The following is a 24,246-nucleotide window of genomic DNA, read 5'->3' as shown; positions in this document are numbered from 1 at the left end:
TCAACCTTGTAAAGTGAACAGCAGTCAACAGTGGCATTAAGAACCATCATCACTGTCATTAACAAAAGAGAGACTTTAAAGTTCGAATATTCTTCTAGTTTTTGTTGAACCCATAGAACTCATCATCACTAGAGTCAGAATTTATGAAGCTCTGTTGCTCACAATCACTGACATCACTTTCTTAGTCAGTAGTGGAATTATTGAAGGAATCCACAATCTACACCAGTTATACAAGAGCTGCTGCAGACAATTCAATAACAAATCTAAAAAAGCCAGTAATGTCCACGCTGCCCTATTAGTAAACAATAGAAAAAAACTTCTGACAAAAACTGAAATATTGTACGGTAAATCAAACACACAGCGGACTAAGTAGCCTTTGAAGAATAAACTTCATACATGAAGGTAATGCTGTTCAAATATCCACTGATCCTAAAAAAAATGTGTCTGATCAACTAACAGATAACTGATCCATGGAAAGCTTCCTGATAATCACAGGCACATTCCCCATCACTTCCCCATGGGCTTCATTAAAAGACGGGTTGCCATTTGAAAACACACACCGACCTGTGATTAACAGCTGTCACCTGCGCCGGGTGGGGGTGCGGAGCAGGGCACGCCGAGCGCGTGCCGGCCAGGTGGTGCCATGTGGTGGAGGCGGCCAGCAGCGTGCCGGCGGTGGTCTTCCGGGCGGCGTGGCAGTGGTGGCAGGTCTTCCCAGGCGGTGGGGGTGAGCAGTCCGTCTCTCTGTGCGGCCGGCAGGTTAAAGCCCACGGCTCCTCCTCCTCCGCACGCCTCCCCCTGAGCGGCACAGCTCTCACCTGCGCCGGGGGTGGGGGGGCGGAGCAGGGCGCGTTGAGCACGTGCCGGCCAGGTGGTACCACGTGGTGCAGGTGGCCGGCAGCGTCCCGGGCGTCGAGCACACACACATTCGCTCTATAAGACGCACAGACATTTCCCCTTTTGAGGGGGAAAAAAGTGCGTCTTATAGAGCGAAAAATACGGTAGGCGCTGTTTCTTCAAACCAAAACTACTAAGCTAACCCTCTTTTGATCATACACCATTCATTCTCAGTTTGTTCCCCTCATCCACTTTTCAATCCAGCATAAACTACCTGTCCTTACATTTAAAACTACATATTTCTTCTCTCCCGACCTCTGTCTGGTGGTCCTTGAGGCATATTATTCCATTTCTGCCTGTGAGTGACCCCTGCTTCCCCAGCTTTACCACTCTCAGTCAGCCAAAAGTGTTCCGTTTCCTTGAATGAGTTCACCCATTCTCCCTTGCTGACCCATATGCATTATTATTAGCATTTAATAGTTTTGCATAAAACATGCCATGTTTTTAAAATGCCCCTAAGAAGTTTACAAAAAAATTAAAACACTTTAAAGATCATAATAAATAGAAAAACTTTGATGTAAAATGTTGATAAAAATATGAAGACCAATACTCACAACACCATAACTAACAAATATGCTGGGCAGCACCATCAATCAGGGAAAGCTTGAGCGAAGATGTGGGTCCTTAATGAGCCTAAACCATGGTGCAGTTGGCAGCTCAGATACTAGCGGCGGGGAGGGCACTCCATAAGTTGGGTGCTCCCATGGAAAGGATCGCTTCTGAGCTGTCACAGGATGGCAATATGCAGGTTGTGGCACAACTAGCAAGGCCTCCTCCAATATTCTTAATGATCCCCTAGGTATTCATTCGTTCAAAAGTTTTGTATGCTGTCCGCTACCAAATGGTCTTGGGATGGTCTTACGAGCAAACAAAATGGCCTCATGTTCTGCAGGTATGTAGCAGGGAAGGTGATAACTGAGTCCCAGGTCGTGCGGGCCTTCATATGCCAATGGCAGGACCTTGGACTGGGCTTGCTGGCTAACAGGTGGCGGGTGTGTGTGCTGCAATGCGAGCGCAGGCCAGGCACCTCGTTCAGAATACTGGTTGCCACATTCGGTATCAATGGTGGCTCCCAGGGCAAGCACAAGGGTGGCCCCACATAAATCACATTACAGTGATCTAAAGGTGAGGTTTCAGTGGATGACAGTGGCCCAGCTGTATGCAAGTTTCTTCCCCGAGCACGTATGTGATGCCATCTCCTTCCCTGTCTTCAAACACCTCAAAACCCAGCTTGTGCGACTGTGGCTTCCCCTCTCGGAACTGGCCCTGCAATAAGGCAGCTACCTTGGGCAGCAGATGCCAGAGGGCAATAATGAGTGACAAGGTGTGTGTCATGCAACCTGCCCTATGGAGCCCTACAATATTCTGCCACCCTCCGGTGCAATGGGGGATGCTGCCCCATTGACAATCTTGAAATAAGTTTAAACTGCCAGTCCAGTTGAGATTTTTTTACATCAAATGGGGGAGGGATATCTTGTTCTTTACTCTAGGCAGCAAAGTATCTTGAGATGCCCTGTTAATCTTTGTTGCTAACGACAAACAAACTTTAAATGAGTGTAACAGTATTTCCATCTCTGCTTTTTTCTTTCCTTCCCCTGCCTGTTTCCCCACTTAGGGTGCTTCCAGGCAGAGGGCTCCAGACAGAAGGAACACTGGAAAACCAGCAGAGGGTTACCAGTGTAATATGATGTTGTCCGGCACTCCTGTCAATTTCAGTGAATGAAGCAGGGCAATTGTACATTAACAGCCTTTCCTGGAAGCACCTTACATTGTAGCTGCCTGGAAGTGAGGCTCTTTCTATGTTCTAATGTAACTTGTACTGCACCCCGTACATTAGTGTGATGATGCTGATGCTGATGAACAGAACGATTCAAGTTCCCTTGCTGGATTCAGAAGCATCTGGGTAGAGCTGAGTCCTCATAGGTCCCTAGATGCAGGACTTCCAGTCCAATCTTCATTGCCAAAGAAACCATGCTTAGACATAATCAGGTATAAAGGACAGAGATTATTTTTATTTGTAAGCCACTGTTTCTTTAGATAAACAACTTCACATTTTCAAAAATTCAGCATGGGCAGCCTACTAGTGCTTATCAGATAGATAATGCACTTGGATTAGTATGTTCTAGCTGATGCGATGCATTTATCTGAGATTCTGCAAATATTCCAAGGCTGCCTGCTTGGCCAAGTATTGCATATGGGCTGAAGAAGCAAGCAGCCTATTAATTAGTTGTTGGCGTTTAATTTAAACTAGGATTACTCTCTAGCCACACCACAACGGCATTTCTTTCCATTTTAATTGCTTGCCAAGCTCCCTCTACCGTTCCTGAGTGTGTATTAAATCTCATGAAAAGTGATCTATCCTCCAGGTAAAGCCCCAGAAAACAAGTCCATTTTTGCTTTGTTCCGATCAGCCTGGAATCATCAAGAGAGTGGGATGGGGAGAATGCAGGACTGCGAAAGCACATTCTGTCCACAACCTACCTGTGATAACTCTGCTATCAGAACAGACTCAAAAACATACAAACTCACTGTATGTCCACACAACTCTCTGTTTATATAATGCTAACACATTCAATTCAATGTATGATTGGAACACCAAATACAAAATTAATACAATAAACAGAAAGAATAAACAGTAAAAAGAACAAAACTGTTGCACAATCATCTAGTTAAACGACAGGCATCAGCCACCAAAACTCTGGTGGACAGCAATGTATGAATTTGACTCCTAAGCAAGCAAAGTGGACAAGAACCCAGTACAGATGACATTCCACCATATTGGGGACACCACAGGAAAGGTCCTTCTCATAGTAAAGATCAACCTAGTTTCCACCAGCAAAGGTGGGTATCTGGAGTAATCCCACCACCATGATGTACTCTTAAGGAGCCCCTCCCTGAAAGGAGCTGGTTCCTCACTTGGGGGTGCTCCTTGATCCATATTTGTCACTTGAGGCTCGGGTGACCTCAGTGGTAGGAGCATCTTCTACCAGCTTCAGCTGGTGGCCCAGTTAAGCCCCAACCTGGACAGAGATAGCTTGGCTTCAGTAAGCTATGCTCCAGCAATCTCTACATTAGATTACTGCGATGCACTCTCAGTGGGGCTCCCCTTGAAGATGGTTCAGATGCTGTAGCTGCTGCAGAATGTGGCAGCCAGATTGATAACTGGAACCCACAAGTCTGAACACATATGACTGGTTCTGACCTGCCTGCACTGACCACCTGTGTGCTTCTGGTCCCAATTCAAGGTGTTGGTTTTAGCCTATAAAGTTAGGACTGCACAACCTGTCAGAGCACCTGTCCCAAGCACAACCTACTAAGACACCATGTTCAACCTCTAGGGCTCCAAGGGCTGACTCTGAGGGAAGTGCAGAGGGGGAAACAATGGGGAGGGCTTCTCTGTGGTGGCCCCTGACTTACACTGTGGCATGGGTGGCACCAAATTTGTTGTCTTTTCAGTGCCAGGTTACAACAGCCCTCTATGGCAAGGATTTTAAGGCCAGCTGGTTATCCAGGAGCTTGAGAGGATTACCCATCCTGGGTGTTTTACCAAGTCTTTCCTTGTTATGGTTTGGTTTAAACTTTTGTGCATTTCTGACTTTATTTATTGTTACTGTATTTTATTATTTGTTTTATGGACAGAGAGCTTCTGCTGTGGGGGCAGTGTAGAAATGAATAATAAAAATAATTATCTAAGGTCCTCCATTGGGAACAAGTGGGAGGGCCTTGTCCATTGTGACCTCAATTATGGGATGATCACAACCCGAATTTAGTGCTGTCCCCATTTCAAGCTATTCAGTCTAAAGCTCCCTGAATGGTTAATGTGGCAGAAAGTTTGGGAGATGGACAGGAGCTGCTGGATGAAATTGACTTTATAGGTAGATTTCTAAGATGTTATAAATTAATAAGCCAGTTATACAGTGCAAGAGAACTGATTCATGTTTCATACTTTACCCATAACTGGTTTTGTGAAATTGATAGTTATACTAAGGTGGAACAGAAGTTTCTATGGAATCTAATATTCTCCTTTCACCAAAAATCCTATAAGTTATTTCCTCTTAGTCATAAAAGTCAGTATAATTTATAAAACACAAATACTAACTTATCTTGATCCATATCTGATTTGGAACACCATGTTTAGAAACTCTCTCTCCCTCCCTCCCTCCCTCTCTCTCTCTCTCTCTCTCTCTCTCTCTCTCTCATTTTCACACACACACGCACTGGAAAACCTCTATGACCTCATCTGCTTAAGTTTCATCCCTGTTTCACTCATCTGCCTGGAATTCTCTTATTCCTCTGCCAAGCTACTGAATCACTTCTTTGCTCTAGTCTTACATTTCATTCATTTACATGTAAAGTGACAGGTGCTTATACCTCTTTGAAAAAGTATGCTGTAAAAATATTTAAGTAGAGCCTTAAAGAGAGACAAGTTTGCCAAGCTTGTGGTAGCTGTTTGCTCTTTGAGATGGAATCGAAGGCTTCTCACAACAGAAGAGATCAAATATCAGAGGGAGACACTTACTGGCTCGGGCTCTGTGTATGGAGCGTGTGATCTCATGTAGATCCATTGGGTAGAGGCCTCTTCCCAACAATTTCCAGTGCCTGGAGGGGCCATGTGCTCATGCATGTATTCGCAACAGTGACTCATAGGCTGTGCCCGTGATCCTCCTTAGTGCTGCATGATGTGGATGGGGTTCTATGTATTACAGTCGCAACCCACATTCCTCCAAGGACTTTTGGGTGGTGCCCACTCTTATCCTTGAATCCAGGTCTCCCTGAGCCTAACATAAGTACATATGGAGAGCCTGCTAGTCAAGACCCCGTCCAGTCAAGCGTTCTGCTCACACCGTGGCCAATCGGCTGCCCATGAGGAACCCACATGCAGCACACAGGAGTGGAAGCACCCCATAGGTCATGCTTTGCAGCAACTGATGTACGGAGGTATCTTGTCTCTGATACTGGAGGGAGCATGGGACCATCAGTGCTCGTAGCCTTTGATCGCCCTCTCCTCCACGAGTTTGTCCAATGCCCTTTTAAAACCATCCATATTGCCAGCCATCACTACAAATTTGTGGCAGGGAATTCCATAGTTTAACTATGTAGTGTGTGAAGACCTATTTCCTTCCATCCTTTTTAAATCTCCAACCAGTTATGGGCTTATGGAAAGGAAAGGCGTTCCTGTGGATTTTTCTCTGCTAGCAGAATGGGATTATGAGAGGAAGAAAATTCCCTGTCCACTTCCTTCAGACCATGCATACTTTTGTACACCTCTGTAATGTCCCCCCCATCACCACCACTTGCCTTTTTTTTATTCCAGACATAAGCTTTCCTCATCATGGAGTTGCTCCAGCCACTTGATTACTCTTGATTACTGAATTGTCCCTAATTCTGCAGAAGCCAGGGTTAGGTGTGGTCTCACCCAGCATTTTAATCCAGCTTTCCCCACCCTGATACTCCCCGGATGTGTTAGACTACAACTACCAAAGGATGTTGGTTAAGGCAGTTAAGAATTGTATTCCATGACTTCTGAAAGGCACTAGATTGAGGAAGGCACCTCTAAGCTCTGTATCAATTCTGGCTCCTGCTGGGTTGTGACTTTTGCTTTACCTTATGCGTTATTCATTGTGATGTTGGACACATGCCTGACCAACATGTGCATGGCATAGTCAGGCAGATGTTTCAGCCCTGGGGCCCCCAAAGACCCCGGTGCCACTGCTGTCTCTGGCAACAGAACTCTTGCGGCTAGTTGGGTGCCAGTAGGACTAGTGGGCTGGCCAGGTCTGCATTCCAACTGTTAATTTCCCAATTCCAATTTCTGTATTATATAGCAGATCAGGTATGGTGATGTGTTGATGTCACCAAAGACAAATGAAGCTAATTCTGAATGAGAACAATCATATTCAAGAATATTTTGCCTTCTTGCTGAATTAGCTTTGTTTGCCCTGGTGATATTTTCATGAAATCATCCCACCTTTGTTTTTGCTGAAAACAAAGTAAATGTATTCCACAAACCGGAAAGTATGCTATAAGTCCATAAGGTTCAGAAAAATGTTGAGCCTTTCAGTATGTTTCCTGAGCCAACGAGTTTGCCAGTGTCAGTTGACTCATTCCAGTTGAGCAAAACAAGATGGGTCATAGCATTTAAAATATGGTCTGATATAACAAACCATGTATTAACACAAATAATTTTAGGATGGTTAAGACATTTTTAGAATGGTTTTCCAAGGGAAAAAAAATGTGCAAACTCTCTAGCTATGAAGTTTCTTTCTTTCCAGTGAGATACATGCCTATTTTTTCTCCAGCAAGGAAGAGAGCTGTAGAGTAGCCAGGTTCCGAAGCTTAGAACATATGGTTTAAAAAACAGTTATTTGGGTAAGTCTCTAAAACTCTAATTAAACTTATTAGAAATCTCTATGTACAACAAAAATAACCTTGTGCAACAGCTGCTTGCAATACTAACTGCCAGTTCCAATTATCAGGAAAAGTATCTGTTTAAAAGTAAATGAAGGTTGCACTTCTAATGTTTTTATGATGTTACTGTTTTTGAAAGAAGATAATATTTTGGGAAAGAGCCAAAGGAAAATAGAAATGATACTAACATGTATTACTTCTAAGAGAGAAAGACTTAGGAAACTATTTTACTTTAAGAAAACTGTGATAGCTGAACAAATTTATATAAATCACTGAATGCTGAGTTAAACCTGATGATTTTCTCGATTTGGTATGTATTATTTATTTTATACATTCAAGTCCTTGTACGAAATCAACCTTAAAGATTTAGCATGAACATTAAGCTTCAGTGGAGGGTCTTTATATAATACATAAAGGAAATATGTAACATAAATAAGAGGAAAGATACCAGTTTTATTATTTTAATCTGGAAGATGTGATCTATTCGTGTTATATTTTTCATATTTTTAATGGGAAAGATAAGAGGTGTTTTAAGTGTAAGGTACCCACAGTGACAGATTGTATACATTTATATCTTTGCATTTTATGCCTCAAATTGTTCTTCTGTTGATTTCTTATATAAAGGCACCAGGTGGTGATAATTGAAGTCTTTTGCTTGGATGGCTCCTTCTTATAGAATACTTATTGGAAGGGGCCTAGCGGGAAAGGAACAGGGTGAAACAGGGTGTGTGAGTGTCATTTTTTAAGTTTCCCACCATATTTTAAATTAAGAAGGACATGGAAGTAATGAGAGCTTTGCAAGGCAAGTTTTCAACCCATCCTTTATTGCAGCAGTTCTGGAGCCTTTTCAGTACCTTTAATTCTCATCTGCAGCTGAGGTCCCAGTTTTTATTTTGTACTGTATACATATAACTTTCTCCTTTGTTTTTCTGCCCTCTTCCCCTTTCTCCCTCTTGTTCCTCAAAACACAGAAAGTAAATAGACAAACAGCGATACCGAAAGGCAAACCGTAGCCTTAGAGTACAGTTCAGTTCACATTTGGGTGCCACACGTATAAAGTGGTATAAAGTGGTACAAAGTACACAGTTGAACAGCATCTGAAGTGGGAGAACAGCCACCTCTCCCTTAAATGGGCTGAACTGCCATCAAACGAGAGAGAAGAGCCCAGGCAACTACCTTGGTGGGGAAGAAACCACAATCTGGTGGCTCAGCATCTTTTAAATGTTGAGATTTTGGTGCTGGCACCAAGGAGAAGAAACCACAGCACTGCATTCATACCTGTGCAGCTGCTCAGTGGAGGAAATTTGGAGGACTCATAGAGTAGAAGAACCTCACCCAGCCTCTGCCCTTTCTATCAAGAGGACTGCAATAACCTGATGCATGAAAATTATGATATCTAATATAATTGGTGTCATTTACTTTCTAACTTTCTTAGGTTTTGTCTGTGTATTTCCACTGCAGTTAATAATTATAGTCCTACTGCCATGTAAACATGTTTTATGGGACAGGAAACAGCCTAGCATCTGTTCAGCCTCCCTTGTACCGAAAGATACAATTCTCTAATCCATATGACTGTGATTCTTTTAGTAGGCCAACCAAAAAGTCATAAAAACCATGTAAGCTTTCAAGCATTTCAGAACGCTTCATACGAGAGGGTGCAAAAAGTGGGTTTGTGTGGCATGGAGAGAATAGGGAAGGAAAACTATCTGATCTGATGGTGACCTCACAGTAGCCCTACATGGGCTAAGAACTGTGGAGTGGGACATGCATGCAGATGTAAGCCCTTGTCCCTGTGCATGATGTTCCTGTGATAGTCCGTAAAGAGCTCTGTAAACACATTCTGTTGCATGCCTTTGCAGAAGTCCCATGTTTGTGTTCTGTCCTATCAGGGTTTCCTCTTACAAAACCTCTGTGAATGCAGTCAGCTGAATGTGTTTACAGACTTCACACTCAATGTGCAAAGATCTGACTGACAACCAGGACCAGGGCGATGTCGGAGGAAGGGCTCAGGTGCACACGCAAATCCCTCTGCACATTTCCTCAACATGTGAGCAGATGAATGCTCGCGTAGAGCAACTGCGGCTTTACCACTGGGTCAGATTTTTTTCTCTCGCCTATCTGCACTCCACCTGCTTTTTCTATCAGTTTACTTGATAAGAAGCTCTGAGGGTCTTGAAAGCTTCAACTGGAATACAGCTGCATATCTGGGGTTCCAAGACAAAGTGATGGAGGACGAAAGGAAGCAGTTTTTTAAATTAATTTATTTCTTTGGGTATTTCTATCCCGTCCATTACGGTTTGTCTCTGGATGGGATAGAAAGATTGACATTAATTATAGGCTTTCTGGGTCATGTGATGGTTACAGGTTGGCTGAGCAGCTACATTTTCTAACATTTTGGCTGAGGAAAAGATTTGGAGATGTCGAGTCCTTGCACATTTCTTGGCTGACCTTAGAAAGGCATTACAGTAATATGGATTTTGGGATTTTTCTTACAGTCAACACAGCTACTTTTCCAGCATGTTTTCTTTTTAGTAACTTGGGGAATTCTGGAGAAACCTCCGTTCTGAATTTCTGTACCGTTCTACAAAACAATACATGTTAGAATTTTGGGGATAAATATGAAGTTGCTATTTTGTAGAAATCACCCAAAGTGGTGCTATAAGCAAGAGGAAAACGATGGTATGAAACGATGCTGGTGGCAGCAATCAACCCATTTTAACATGCAGAAGTTCTAAGTAGGTGATAGATTTCTAAAAGTTGTGTGAAGTCTGCCTATAAATATCTCCTCTTGATATGTCCCCATACAATTCCTACAGCCAGCTGAGGCCGGCCACTTGATGGTGCCTCCCTTGTGGCAGATGCAGAAGGCATTTAAAAAGCTGCTCTGGCTGCTGGCCACACCCTGCTTAGGAACGTCCTTCCCTCAGAGGTCTGCCAAATTTAGGCGTGTCAGGCGTTTTTATTTGGGTAGGTATTTAGGGGCCAGGGATTCTATCAAATGGATTTCTTCATACATGGGCTATGCATGCATCTTATATAGGGCATCTTACATGGCAAACTTTCATATTTGAGAGGAGAAAGGCTTCTCTTTGAAAATATGGTAGATACTGCTGTACAGGGCCTGAGGCAGTTGCCCCTGGTGGCGTATAGCAGGAAGCTGTTGCAGGATGTTATCTGATTTGTCGATCCCATGTTAAATAATGATAATGATAATAATACTGTGCAGGACCATCAGTGCCTAAGCATTCATCACTTCTTTTCCATGTCCAAACCTGAAAGTTAAAATTTAATGATGTTACCAGATGCCCATTATTAAAAGTCAATAGCAATAAGCTCCTTGAAATCTTATTCACTGACCACACTTGGTATGTGGCTGGACTGGGTATAATTTACCAGGTGAAAGGTGGCAACCCCAGTCCTATTTTGTCTCTTGCTTTGGCATTCATTAATAGTCTGACCCCCGCCTGCTTAAAACGCTCTACCTTTTCAACATAGGAGAGCAGGTGGATTTTTTTTGGCAACCATCTCCTGTTAAGGAATATGCAGGCAGGACTGCAAAAGAGCACTCTGTTTGATCCAAAAATGGAATGACAAAGAGCCTGCATGGACATGCCAGGTATCTTTGCTTCTCCAGCTCTTTGGTGTTTTGTAGTGCCGTGCACTAAACACCTGAGCACCGACAACTGTCTTGTGTGGCTAGAGCATTGTCATACATGTCACCCAACATTTAGAGAGGATGTATCAGTCGCTGCTGCTCATCACTGCTGAGGATGAACAAAAAATAAGGTGCTGGTTGACTAATATGCTGTCCAGGCTTTAGAGACATAAAATGGGTAATAAACAAAAACAGCATTTCATTATTTGGACTATGATTTATGGTTTCATTGATTATTCCATTCTTCCACAAGAATGATAGATCAATTATTTAACTAGCCCTGGAAGCCTAGACTACTCCTTATAATTCCATGGATAAAGGAAGCTCTTTTCTTCTTTCTCAAAGAAGTTTACAGGGAAATGGGGTTGATGACTGATGATTTCTGTTACTATAAGAAAATGATCCTATGGAAGCCCCAGACTGGAAACACAAACTTCATCAACGCTATTATGGTTCTTGGAGGGAGTTCCAGTGGATGAAATTTTTCCATAATGTGTTGTGTTATGCCTGTTTGTTGTGGTGTTGGTTGTTTTGGTTTTAAATGGACTGGGATAGGCAAGTTGTTGCCTTTCAAATGCTTTCTCCCAGGATACATCTCCCAGGATGCCTCATCATTGGCTATGTTAGCTAGGGCTTTTGGGAATTGCAGGCCAAAACTTCTGGAGGGCCACACGTTGCCCATGCCTGGGTTAAAGGATACTTCTGGGAAGTCAGTTCTTTCACAGAGGGAAGTTTTTAAAAAGAAATGATTCAACAGCTATCTTTGACAATTTTATCATCTCATATACGGATACAGAAGAGCTATTTTTGCAGGTTAGAGCTCCCAATTCATATACTTCATCTATTCACCATCTAGTAGTCACAACAGTTTCCTCTGCATCCTCTTTGCCTCCCAATGACAAGTATTTGTGCATTTTTCCTTTTGTCAGATTCCTCTTCAGTCCACAGGTCAAGTGCTGACTTACTACTTTTCCATTCACTTACTCTCATCCATCCATTCAATTCATTCTTATCCTGTTGCTGTTTCTCTTATTTAATGTACAACTGTTCCTGCATGATTATAGCACTCTTTGTTCCAAATTGAATATTCTGTCTTCTGACAGGGGAAGTGTCATCTCAGAGAAAATTCAGTCTTCAGAAAGGGCAGATTGTACTCATTTTTTTTTCTTAGGGCTATCATAATTTTGGTTATTAATCCTCTGCCTTTAAGAAAATTCATTATATTTACATATATTCGCACCTTATCCAAAGCTCCAAATAGCTATCCATTTGAGAACTGATAGTGAAATCTGTGTCTACTCCAAGGTAATTCTCATTTGATTCAGTGGGGTCTATTCCCAGGAAAATGGAAACACTGGCATCCTATAAGCTCCAGACCATTCTGCTACCCTCTAAGGACATCTTTTAAAAACTGTCAGAAATAAGTAGGAAGCAAACTGAAGGGGAAATGTGCACACCTGCAGTAATATAGTTAATGTGGATGCACAAAATTCTCCTCCATTTACTTCCTTGCTACTAAATTTGAACAAATTTCTGCAGCTTAAAAAAAACTGTTAGGGAACTGCAGAAACCACAAAAAAGTGATGGGGGGGGGTTACTGCCTCCCTTTTCTAGAGTAGTTGGAGACTCAGGAAACTGTTGGAAAAGTAAAGATTGATAATTGCTGGTTTAGCAGTCAAAAGTGAGAGGACTGTGTTGCTAAGGGAGAAATATAGCCCCCACTTGGGTCCACTTTCTTTTGCCATCCCGCCTTTTCAATTGACAGCTGGGCAATTCGTCTCTTGCAACTGTGCACACAGGAGCTAATGTGAGTTTCACCCTATAATCTGTTACCTACTCAATTTTGCCACTCCCTTTGGCAGCTGAAACAGACAAGGAAATTGACCATACATGTCAATCAGAAAGATGCACTTGAAAAAGTCTGACAATAACAATAATATGCAAACATTCTTAACAGTTGTGCAGTCTTTAGGACACTACACCCCATACACATATTGCAAGAATGAACAAAAAGGGGTAATGATTGAGCAGGAAAGGGGAAACGAGACAGGCTGTGCAATGGAGAACACTGGGATATGTGCTGGAGGACTGCAAGAAGAGAAGATGAACAAATTATGGTAAGCCTGTGGTCAGGTGTACTGTAGGTTGTTCAGCAAACAACCTACACACTGTGGCTCATTGTGACATGTAAATACAGCCATTGTAAGGAAAGAAAGCCACTTCACACTCTCCTCCTTTTCAGTCATGCGCTAAAACCAAAGCAGGCTTAAATATAAAAATGCGTCTTCAACACTTACCTCCACCCCTTAGGGCACTACTCCGTACATGGTTAGATGGGGGAAAAAATCCCAAACTCCCAGCATTCCCCAGCCTCCTGTGCTGGCTAAGCAGTGCTGTGAGTTCTAAGACTGTTTTCCTGTCTAAACATGCTTTGGATTGTTCCCTTAATCATGACTGACTACATTGATTCATGACTGACTACAAGCAGTTTAGAACAGGCTGCCCTCCTTTTTAGAGGTTTCTCCCTCCTCACCAACAAGTCAGTTTCTTTTCAGACTGGCCACAACGCTAGGAAGATTTGCACCCCTGGACCCATGCCTGCTCATTCTCAGCCAACAAGGAATAGACATACCACCTCCCATTAAACTGTACTGCCTTCTTCTCATTCCCCACCCCACAAATTCTCAGGCAGCAAAAGGACTTCCTTTCTTTTTGCTGTCAGGGCTTTCACTAGCTCCATCCTGTAACACTCGGGATTAATGGATTTATGTTTAAACAATCATGGAAATTGGAAGAGAACCCAGTGCAGCTCACCGTAAAGTGCCGTGACCTGCCTGCGTGTAGTTCCCGGGTCCTTCCTCTCCGGTGCCTCTTTCCTCTCCTCACTGCCGGCTGCCTGCTTCCCTGCATGCAGTCTTGTCAAAGTAGTAAGAAGGCTAATTTTAGGGTACTTCATCATAGTGCCATGGAAAGACATGGTGTCATTTCAAAATAAGCAGCATATGGCACTGCTTTGAGCTGTTGTTTTTCTGAGTGGAGGAGAAAAATTGTGCTCACATTTTGATTAGTACCGGGGCAATCCTTGATACTTTGCTGGGATTTACCCTAATGTTGCTTTTTTCATCCTAGGCAGGAAACAACCAATGCCCCTTTTCCTCTTCCAACCATGATTCCACATGCAGTCCCATTGGGACTGGTCCTACTATTAGGCAGAGTGGTATAGCTGTCTCGGGTGGTACATGCTGGACGCCTGTGGCAAGGTGTTGGAGGGGAGAGGTGCATGGATTACCCCGGCATTTGCTAAGCTAGTGGAGAATGCAGTTGCCCCCACAGCACTGAAATAGGATTCATCTGCCACCCCAGATGGCTTTTGTACATGGAACAGGCAGGGGTGCCATCTTCTTTTCACATCAGGCAGCCAAAAGCCTTAGGCCACCCTGAATCTCGCATCTATCACAAGCTTTGTATTCCTTTCCTCAGATCTTTCCATGGCACAGTATAACACATAGTGCTCAGATCTGTGTTTGATGCAACCTTGTGTCTGATACACACTTGGCCTGATCTCAGCACCTTCCTCTGATTAACAATCTTGTGCTCCCTTCAACGATGCTGCCCTGAGCATTCTTATGTCTGCATGTCCATGCTTTTCTTTCTTCTAACCGTTTCTCAAAGGCCACCTTTTCTGTGAAGTCTTTTCTTTGGTCTTCGTCCTTGTCACAAGCAGAACCTAAGCATAAGTAGAGAAAATTCTAACCATCATGTGCCCAGAAAATGCTCCACAGCTGCGCCTTCCTCTGAATTCTGTCTCCAAACGGGGCCTGGTGTCATGGTCAGAGCCTGCAGAACCTGGAACCCTTTGGCAGGTGCTTGCAGAGAACACCAAGGAGAAATGATGCAGTGTAGCATAAGAGGAGACCTGCATGGAGACCAGCATAAGAGGCCTCCCTGCACTGCTGCTCTTTGCCACAGCAACATGGGTTGTCCTAGCGATTTCCTCATGCTCTGGCTGCCAGCCTCTTCCTGCTTCCATCCTTGTCTCCAGCCTGACTCTTGTTCCCAGGTATCTGCACCTGTCTTCCCTGACCATACCTAGCTCTGGAACGTGATTGTCTTTCTGGAACTTGGCCTTTGAACTGTGGTCCAGGATTGTGCTTTTGAACTGTGAAATCTTGGACCGTGCTTGTTTGAGTCTATCATCTCACTGAATTTTGACTCTAGACTACTATAGAAACATGCTTCTGAACCTGCTGCAAGACTCCAACCTGCATCTGTGCTCTGATCCTGGTGTTCCAACCATAGTTGCCTGTCACCCACAGCACACTTAAAGACTTATACATTTCAGCCTATATTTTATGAATTGCTCTATTATTGGTTTGTACCGTTCACTTTAAGAAGGGTATGCACGTTTAATAGTAAAGGATTTAATACAGTGTTAATTTTTATTTCAGAATTGTACACTGTCTCATGAGGCCTTTTATATTCATCTTTCTAAAGACTAAAAAATCTTTTAATAGATAAATGTGTTCTATTAAAAGACAGAAATATCAATGTAGTATATGAATAATAAGTGGGTCTATTATTTATTGATCTTGCAAACCACTTCAATAGTCCTATCAGAGTCTAAGTGATTCACAATGATAACGATAAAACAAATAATAAAACAGTTAAAACAGTATACACGTAACAATATCATAGATATGACAAATATAATAAATATCACAACATATTTTCTTTGTTTAACAAATATTAAACAAGACCCCATACTGGTTTAGCCCTGAAAGGAGCACGCAATTTTTAAAGTGCACATGCCAAAAGTCCTCAGAACTGCTCTTCCGTTGGGCCTTATCCTTAGCTCATACTCTGGTCCCATACCAATTATCCAGTGCAGTGCAGAACAGCTGATGATCAAAGGCACAGTCATGTTGCCTCTCATCCACTCTAGGGGACTGTGGTTCCTCCCATTAGCGACTGATCAGACAAATGGAGAGAATTTGATTTCTACATTGGGCGAATGAAAGAGTGAGTGCTGGAAAGGCTGAATGGAAGCAGGTAAATGTTTGCTCAGGCAGATATGGAAACTATGGAGAAGATCTTGAAAGTGCTGCTGACCATTCTCACATTTGAATCTCCCAAAATGGGAAATATAGACAGTACTTTTTCTGTCTGCTCCCTTCCACCTAGTTCTGAAATGAAAACATGGTCCATGAGGAAGCAGCCTTCTCAACACATTTAATGTATTAACACATGTTAGAGGGAGTGATGGCCATCCTCATTTGAGAGATCAGCTGCCAGGTTCTTCCCCCTTACCCTGAATGGTTTCCATTCAAGCTGGTCCTCATACAGGCTGGAACCTACTTACACATTCAGCTTGAGCACTTGAGAGCATAAAGGGTAATGATGTGCTTAACACTGTGCTATGCCTGGTCCTGATTTCTCTTGTTTGCCTGTTCTTGCTCCATTGCTTTTTCAGTTGAGTCTTTTAAATTATAAACTTGTAGACACAGATTGCCTTTTCAATAGGTGTGCAAAACGTAGTCATTTTAGGTAATATAATATCTTCCTCTGCCTCACTAGGATTTTCTCTTCAACCATGAAGGCTAAAATTGTTCTGGTTGTATATGTGAACCAGCTCTCACGTTGCAGTGCATTCAGTGACACAATCTCCAGTCCAGATACCTAAGATTAGACTATTTCTGTTCTTCAGCTCTTGATAATTTGGAATGCCAAATGATTATTTGACAAATTACAAATATTTCTGCGGAAACACTTTAAATTAGCAAAAACTTAATATTTTATCATTCACATATATTTATGTTTTAATATATTTTAACATTCACATTGCCTGCTACTTGGCCTCCCCCTGATCTGTTAGTATGATATTGGTTTCATGGCACAAGTTTTAAGAGTGTGGTTCCCTCTGCCTGTCAGCAAAGACACTGCGATTTGAAAGGGCTGTAACAACTCAGGGAACTTTCCTGAAGCCCTTTTCATTGAGATATACACCCACTGGTTATATTTTACGTCAGAAGAGGGTGGTCACTTATAAGAAAACATAGCTAAATCCATCTTTAATTTTAAAATTTAAAGCAGCTCCTTGCTACAAATAAATCAAATTTGATCACTCTAGATCAGTGGTGGCAAACCTATGGCACATGTGCTGCAGCGGGCATGCAGAGCCCTCTCTGTCGGCATGCGAGCCAAGTCGCCCCAGCATCGCCCCAGCAGCCGAGCATCGGATAACAACGCACATAGGAGCCATGCGGATGCTCGGAAAGGAGTAGTGGTGCCAGGCAATGAGGTCACGAGCTGCGACTCATTAGCTGCGACTCGTCTGAGCTTTCGCACGGCTCAAGGATATATTTGCTTGAACTGGCTGTGAGTTTTAATACATTCGTTTTTATTAACACAAGATTTTAGCTTTGAATCTTATGAAAAACTGAAATTTAATATCCAAGATTTAGCAAAGAGATTAAGAGACTGAGATTATTTTAATGTTGAGCTGTCCCCCAGGCATATTTGAATTGGCAGCATCATATTTAGTTGTTTTTTCTAAACAAAAACCTCAGTGTTCAGGTTTTATTGCAGTCTTGGCACTTTGCGATAAATGAGTTTTGGGTTGCAGTTTGGGCACTCAGTCTTTAAAAGGTTTGTCATCACTGCTCTAGCTCTAACTATATAGCCAATATCCCCAATTATACGCTCAGAGGGTCCTTCACTGCTTTGTGTTTTCAAACCATGAAAACAGCCCTTTTGGTGAGTCATTATTTTCACAGTTCAATAGAACATTCTCTATGTATTTGTGATTCTCCTGTAATAGAGAATCTTCCTCATTTTGTGATATCCTGTCTGCTTTATAGAGCTTCAAGAGATCATTTTTCAGCTGGAATTTTATCTGCCACTGATGCAAACTCAGAATCTGAGAAGACTCTTTGTATGTTATCAGACAATGATGCTTACATATTCTAAAGAGTGTCTCTGTTTGCTTTGGCAGCTAGATTGAAGGTGCACTGAAGGGGACCGCTAAATGATAGCAATTAAACTAGTTTTATTCTACTTTTATAATATATTTTTAAATATCTGCTCTTAATTAATTTTCCTAATTTTTCACTATGTCTTTTGTAAATTGTGTAATAGCCTATGGCTAAATATAATAAAACATGACTTGACTTTTAAGAAAAGGAACCAAAATGGAAACACATCATGCCTGACCCCTCAAAAAACAAGATAGAACATTCAGATCTGCATGAAACGTGGACATGCCCATTTCTATTTATAAAGGATTTTTCTGATTCAAAAAGAAATACAGTACAACTCATCATAATGTGTAAGACTGTGACCAGGTGAGTTGTGTGCCTTGCTTATGCCGCTGTGAGGCATCCTTTTGGTAACCCAAGCCTCTATTTAAAAAATGACACCCTCACCAAACAAGTGAATCTTAATACAGATACCCCTGTTTACTTAAAAATGTATCAGAGTAAAATGTATAAATTTAATATGCCTATCAGTTTGATTGAATGATCCCTAACAAACATCCTAGCTTTAAATGTGCATTTTTCATTCAGTATAGATAAAATGGGGGATAACGGTGTCAACCTATGCTTGGAAGGTTGTGTTAAGCCCCATCTGTGAAATATGAAGTGTCAAAGCCTACTTCAGAAGCAATTATACAAGCAAGATAGCAGTGATTCAGAAACAAGGGCCAAACAATGCCTGTCTTTAGAATGTAGCATTGCACTCTATTCCTTAAACATAATGAAATACTAGAGATTTGGGCTGCAATCCAATACATGTTTATTTGGAAGTAAGCACCACTTAACTCAACAGGGCTTCTGAATAGATATGCATAGAATGGCATTGTATATTAACAGATTGTTTGAGATGGATGGTGGGCTATGAGGTCTTACCTTCCATTCCTCTAAAATAAAACAATTCCTGCCAGACAAGTAACTGCATCCATTTCTGTCTTACTCACTGGCAGAAGTTAGTGATGGCAACAGAGAGGCTGTAGGTTTCAGTGGATCCATGCTTCTTATCTCCACTCCCCACTAAACATCCACCTCCATTTTGTTCTTCTCAAGTTCTTCTAAGATAACTGCTGTAACCATGGAAAAGCAGCTGCTGTGGTGTATTCCAGGGCAGCTACAAGGCGAATGGAGTTGAGGAAAGGGAATGGCCCAAACTCAGATTCCTTCCCGCAACAACATCTATAATTACAGGACTGGGAATCCACCATATCCTCTCCCAGTGACCATAGGATCACTCTGCAATGCAAGGGTAAGCATCTTGAAAAATATAATGAAGTTAGTAAATAAGAACAGTTGCAGTTCAAAAGCGTACAAGTGCAAGTAGATAAAAAGGTACCACTATGATGGGAAGGCAACAGCGTTCCGTGCACCTCGGTATTTAGTCATGCTGGCCACATGACCATGGAAAACTGTCCGCAGACAAACGCTGGCTCTCTCGGCTAGGAAACAGAGATGAGCACCGCCCCCAAGAATCAGACATGACTGGCCTTTAATGTCATGGGGAAACCTTTACCTTTTATGATTCATCTGCCAGCCCAGTCAGCTTTTGTACATGGAACAGGCAAGGGTGCCATCTTCTTTTCATATCAGGCAGCCAAAAGCCTTAGGCTACCCTGAATCTTGCATCTATCACACGCTTCTTATTCGTGCGCTCAGATCTTTCCATGGCACAGTACCACACATAGTCTTCTGCTCTGTGTTTGATGCAATGTAGCTGGAGGCCTGGAGACCAGCAGAAGAGGCCTCCCTGCACTGCTGCTCTTTGCCACAGCAACATGGGCTGCCCTTGTGATTTCCTCACGCTCTGGCTGCCAGCCTCTTCCTGCTTCCATCTTTGTCTCCAGCCTGACTCTGGTTCCCAGGTATCTGTACCCATCCTCCCTGACTTCACTAGCTCTAGAATGTGATTATCTTTCTGGAACTTGGCCTTCGAACTGTGGTCTTAGCCTGTGCTTTTGGATTGTGAAATCTTGGACTGTGTTTGCTTGAGTCTATCATTTTGCAGGCTTTTGACTCTGCCCTGCTAATGAAATGTGCCTCTTGCCTCTGAACCTGCTGAAGGCCCCCCATCTTGCACCTTTGCTCTGATCCTGGTTTTCTGAGCACAGCTGCCAACTGTCACACCCCAGACCTTACACAAGGAAGAAGGAAACTGTGTCTGTGATAGCCCCCAAATTATGACATGATCTTTCCAGCAAGGCCTCCCCTGCACAAATTTATCTTTTTAGCACCAGGTCTCCTGTCTGATCTGCCATTAAAACATAGTTGACAGACAGGTAAGCGAAGCAGTGACTTGCCAGTGGTGGCATCACATATAATGGAATTAATTATCCCTAAATGTTATGTGGTGCCATCATTAATAAAAACCTTTGCAGCATACTCCTATGTTTGCTAGATAGTCTAGATGGCCATGGGAATTTTTGGAGTCCCAGCTCTGACCACAGAAGTACTCTTGTCCAGTATCACAACCAGCGTGGAAAGAGGCACTCAGAAATCACAAGAGCAATATTGGAGACGGTCTTTTGGGGCAAGGGAGGGCAGGAGAGGAGGCAGGATCTGCCAGCATTCAAAATAAGCAGATGGTGCTTCATGCCCTTTTCTACAAGGTCTGTACTTACGCAACCAAAGTATGCAGAAACACTTATGCAGAAGCAACCCACCATGCATAGGATGCCCATTATCTTTTGGGTTCAGAAGGGCATAGGTGTTCTCACTGGACTGCACACTTAAATACTTCATTTTAATTTTATTTTTGAATTGTTCTCTTTATGATTGATCTGTACTGTTCATTTTAAGACAGGCATGCATGTTCAATGGTAAAGGATTTAATGTAGTGATTATTATTTCAAATCTGTGCACTGTCTTATGAGGACTCTTAGGTTCTGCTTTCTAAAAGCTAAGGAATCGTTTAATAAATAAATTTGTGAGCCTGTGTATAAAAAGACAGGCATATCAATGGTAGTGTACAATTTATGATTGGTCCTGATTTCTCTTTACCTGTTCTTGCTCATTTGATTTTTCAGTAATCCAGAGTATATTAATTTGCTGATAAAATGTAACAAATTGGCCAATTGGTTAATTTAACCCATTGATACAAACCTGTTCGATTTCAAAATGTATCTCCTATTGATCAGGCACCAATGATTTTCTGTTGTCTTTAAAAATATTTATTTAAAACATGTATATGCCGTCCTTTATAATTGTCTCAGGACAGCTTGCAAGTTGATGTGTAGGCAGTGGACATTTAAGAGCAGTCATTTCTTCCTCTCATACCAGAGATGTTGCCTATAGTGGTATGACACATGCTGTGTTAAAACAAAGAACCAAATGAAGAAAATACATCGATTCCTTCTGAAATAGTTTATATTCATATGCAAATCTAAAACTTCATTAATTGAACAACAGCCTGTTATGTAGCACCATCAGTGTGTTTGGTACTTTACAGTTCAATTCTACACATTCATGCTCGAATATAAGTTATTATTCATAGTGGGGCTTGTTTCCAAGTATGCAGGGTTGCAGCCATAGAGAAAATAGACACAAACAGAAAGGACAGTCTCTGCCCTGCGGATCTTACAGCCTAAGTCGTGCAGACTGATCCTAAACATGTTTATTCAGAAATAAAGCTGGGATTCCCGACTAGCAGCAGCTGTTAACTGGACTGAAGTTATTAATACGGAGCGTCCACTAGACGTGTGGAAAGCGGGCGATCGAAGGCGGCCGCCGTAACCGTTTTTCCCCCGACTCCGGGAGAGCTGCTGTGTGTGTTTGTGCGCACCTACACAAATGTCCGCCTGCCCCGGCTGTGCAATAACCCGAGAGAAACTAACTCTCCCGACCCTCCTCGGCGGCGGGGCGGGGAAGAGCCGGGGAAGAGCCGCGCCGGGCGAGGCAGCGCTTCCCGCCGGCCTCGCTTCCCTACGCAAGTGGGTGAGGCGCTTGCGCACTGCCAGAGCCCAGCCGGCGCTTCCGGGCCTGTGCGCTGTGCACGCCCGCCGGATTGCTCGCCCGCCCGGGGCTGCCGCACTTCAGGCCCGGCTGCCACAGAAGAGGCTTCCTGGCAGCTCCGCTAGAGACGGCCGCCGCGGTTCAGGAGCTGCCGTGAGGCGCGGTCGCCGGGGAGGCCTCGCCGCGTCCCGAGGGGACCCGCTGTGGAGAAGGGGCGGCGGCGTTGGCGGCGGGAAGGAGCCGGGCTCTGAATGGGGGTAGGTGGCCGGCGGGAGATTACGGGCGCGGGGTGGAGTCTAGGCCTGACGGAGAGGCAGGGAGGCCGTTTGTGGAGCCCGCCTCTGGCGGGAGGAAAGGACCTGGGGCCCACGGCGGGCGGCCGGGCAGGCAGCTAGGTGAGTGGCCGGGTTCTTCGGCGACCCCCTTCACCCTCCTCGAGCCTCGGAGGCGCCCCGCGCCAGTCCGTGCCCGCTGCTCGCGGTCTCTCAGCCGCATGTGGCGTGGCGGGTGCGCGGGAGGTGTTTACAGACCGAGCAGCCTTTGGCGGCGGTGGGTAGGGCAGAGTCCAGGCTGGGACTTTGACAGCTTGCAGGAGCCCCGCTCCTTTCTTGAGGGTGAGAACAGCGCGCTCGCTCGCTCGCTCGCTCTGTGTGTGTGTGAGTGTGTGTGTGTGTGTGGGGGGGGGGATGCCCCCGAGTTTTAATTGGGAAAGAGCCCCTTAAACAAACAGTCCCAGGGCCACAGGCCTAGAGGCACAAACGTCAGCAAGGGGTCAAAGGGGTGTGTCTGCGGGAGAGAAAGGAAAGCTCCTGATATGTCGCCTAAACAGAAGTGCTGAAACACGTTTAAAGTTACTTAGTACTTGAGTGGGTTAAACATTTTTATGAACGCATGCCTTGTGGAATTTGCTGCCACAGGAGGATGCCGATGAAACGAGAGGGTTGAGTCACCTGATGGTTTCATGGAGCATAGGGCTATCCATGGCTTTTAGCACGCTTCCAGAATGTGGAGGTGGCCTGTCTCTCAGTACCAGTTTGCTGGGGAACATAATGGGAGGGAATTGCTGGCCTCAAGCCCTGCTGGTGGGCATTCCCATCGGGTCGGATCCAGCACAGCTGTCTTTATGTCTGGATGACCTTTATCTAATCTCATTTATACTCATTGGCTGAGATGCTCAAAGGCAGAAGTAGATTTACTTCTTAGTGAGTAATTGAGTACAATGCTGCAGACATACTTTATCTTAAGCTTGTTCAAGTAAAAGAGCAGTTCTTGCTTTTAAAAAAGTGAAGTACAAATATATGTTCTGTCAAGATGGGAAGGGATATCCTTTTGCAAGTCACACTGCCCTCTTTTTTTACTCAGAAGTAGGTTGTGTTCAGTGAAACTTCTTTTAAAAAATGTGTGCAAGTTTGTAACTTTTGCAGCTTATTTCCATCATGTTTACTTATCACATATATCACCAGTCCCATCAAAGTTGGGTGGCAAGTGGGAGAGAGCTATCAGAAACTGCCATGGTCTTAGCCTTGTGTTAACTGTGTCAAAAGGTGTTTGGTCTGTCACATGTCTCCTAAACATGGCCTTCATCCAAGGTGTAAATAGCTGTCTTTACAAGCTTGTAGCCTAGCTGGTTATAAACAATGTAGCTCAATTCAACAGCCCTCACTTCCAAATAAGTGTATGTGGGATTGCAACCTTAATGCTTCTAATCTAATTCTCGTTTTAGGAAAATCGTTCCCATTAATATATAATAATCCAGAACTGCAGAGATCAGATCAAAATACTTCATGTCTGTCCTTTCTTCTTTCTTCCCCATAACAGGTGGACAAGGTATGTTAAGTTTTGAGGGGCGTATTCCATAATTAATCCTGTAATGTTCAGAGTGCTACTGTAACCATGGTTGCTAGAGAAGAATTATAAACAACTTCAGGGATTACTTTGATGTATGTTTTATTGAATTCTGTCATGTTTTGCTAAGAGTGTTCTACAGATACCATGTTAATACTGTCCGTACTATTGCTCCTATTTCATAATGCTGTGATGCAGTGTGGACAGTTTAGAATTGGCCCAGTGCTCCCTGATCCTGGGTTAATAGTGGCGAAAATTACAGGCATCACCTAGCAGATGTTCCAAAGTACTTGTTTTTTCTGGTACTTAATTATTTTATTATATCCAACCTTTTTCTAGGAAGGAACTTAAATAAATTAATTGGCTTCTTTGTGTGTAGGCTTACTCTCTGTATTGCTTCCTGTCCTAAAGATAACATACTTTTGTTGTATTTAGTATTAAAGGGAGTGCATGTCATAAACATTAGGA

General features: G+C 43.3%; 2 protein-coding genes across 12 annotated transcripts in view; one reads left to right on the top strand and one right to left on the bottom strand.

Moving 5' to 3' along the window:
* MYPN (myopalladin) overlaps positions 1-13,878 on the bottom strand; it is a 96,775-nt gene extending 82,897 nt beyond the window's left edge. Inside the window, exon 1 of the mRNA XM_044420440.1 lies at positions 13,775-13,878. The gene's annotated coding sequence lies outside the window, so the exon portion shown is untranslated. The remainder of the gene's footprint in view (positions 1-13,774) is intronic.
* Positions 13,879-21,989: 8,111 nt separating this feature from the next.
* The window catches only part of HERC4 (HECT and RLD domain containing E3 ubiquitin protein ligase 4), a 43,597-nt gene continuing 41,340 nt past the window's right edge, over positions 21,990-24,246 (top strand). For 4 of the 11 annotated variants that reach the window (XM_044420428.1, XM_044420432.1, XM_044420430.1 and 1 more), the window contains exons 1-2: positions 22,003-22,190; positions 23,657-23,760. The gene's annotated coding sequence lies outside the window, so the exon portion shown is untranslated. Of the gene's footprint in view, positions 22,191-22,256; positions 22,329-23,656; positions 23,761-24,246 lie in introns of those variants that run through there. The other 7 variants (XM_044420429.1, XM_044420431.1, XM_044420436.1 and 4 more) reach the window with 6 other exon arrangements.

This window comes from Varanus komodoensis, unplaced genomic scaffold (genome assembly GCF_004798865.1).
Source record: "Varanus komodoensis strain SLA01 unplaced genomic scaffold, ASM479886v1 scaffold11, whole genome shotgun sequence".
NCBI classification, from domain to species: Eukaryota; Metazoa; Chordata; class Lepidosauria; order Squamata; family Varanidae; genus Varanus; species Varanus komodoensis.
This window is presented reverse-complemented; position numbering and strand designations above follow the sequence as displayed.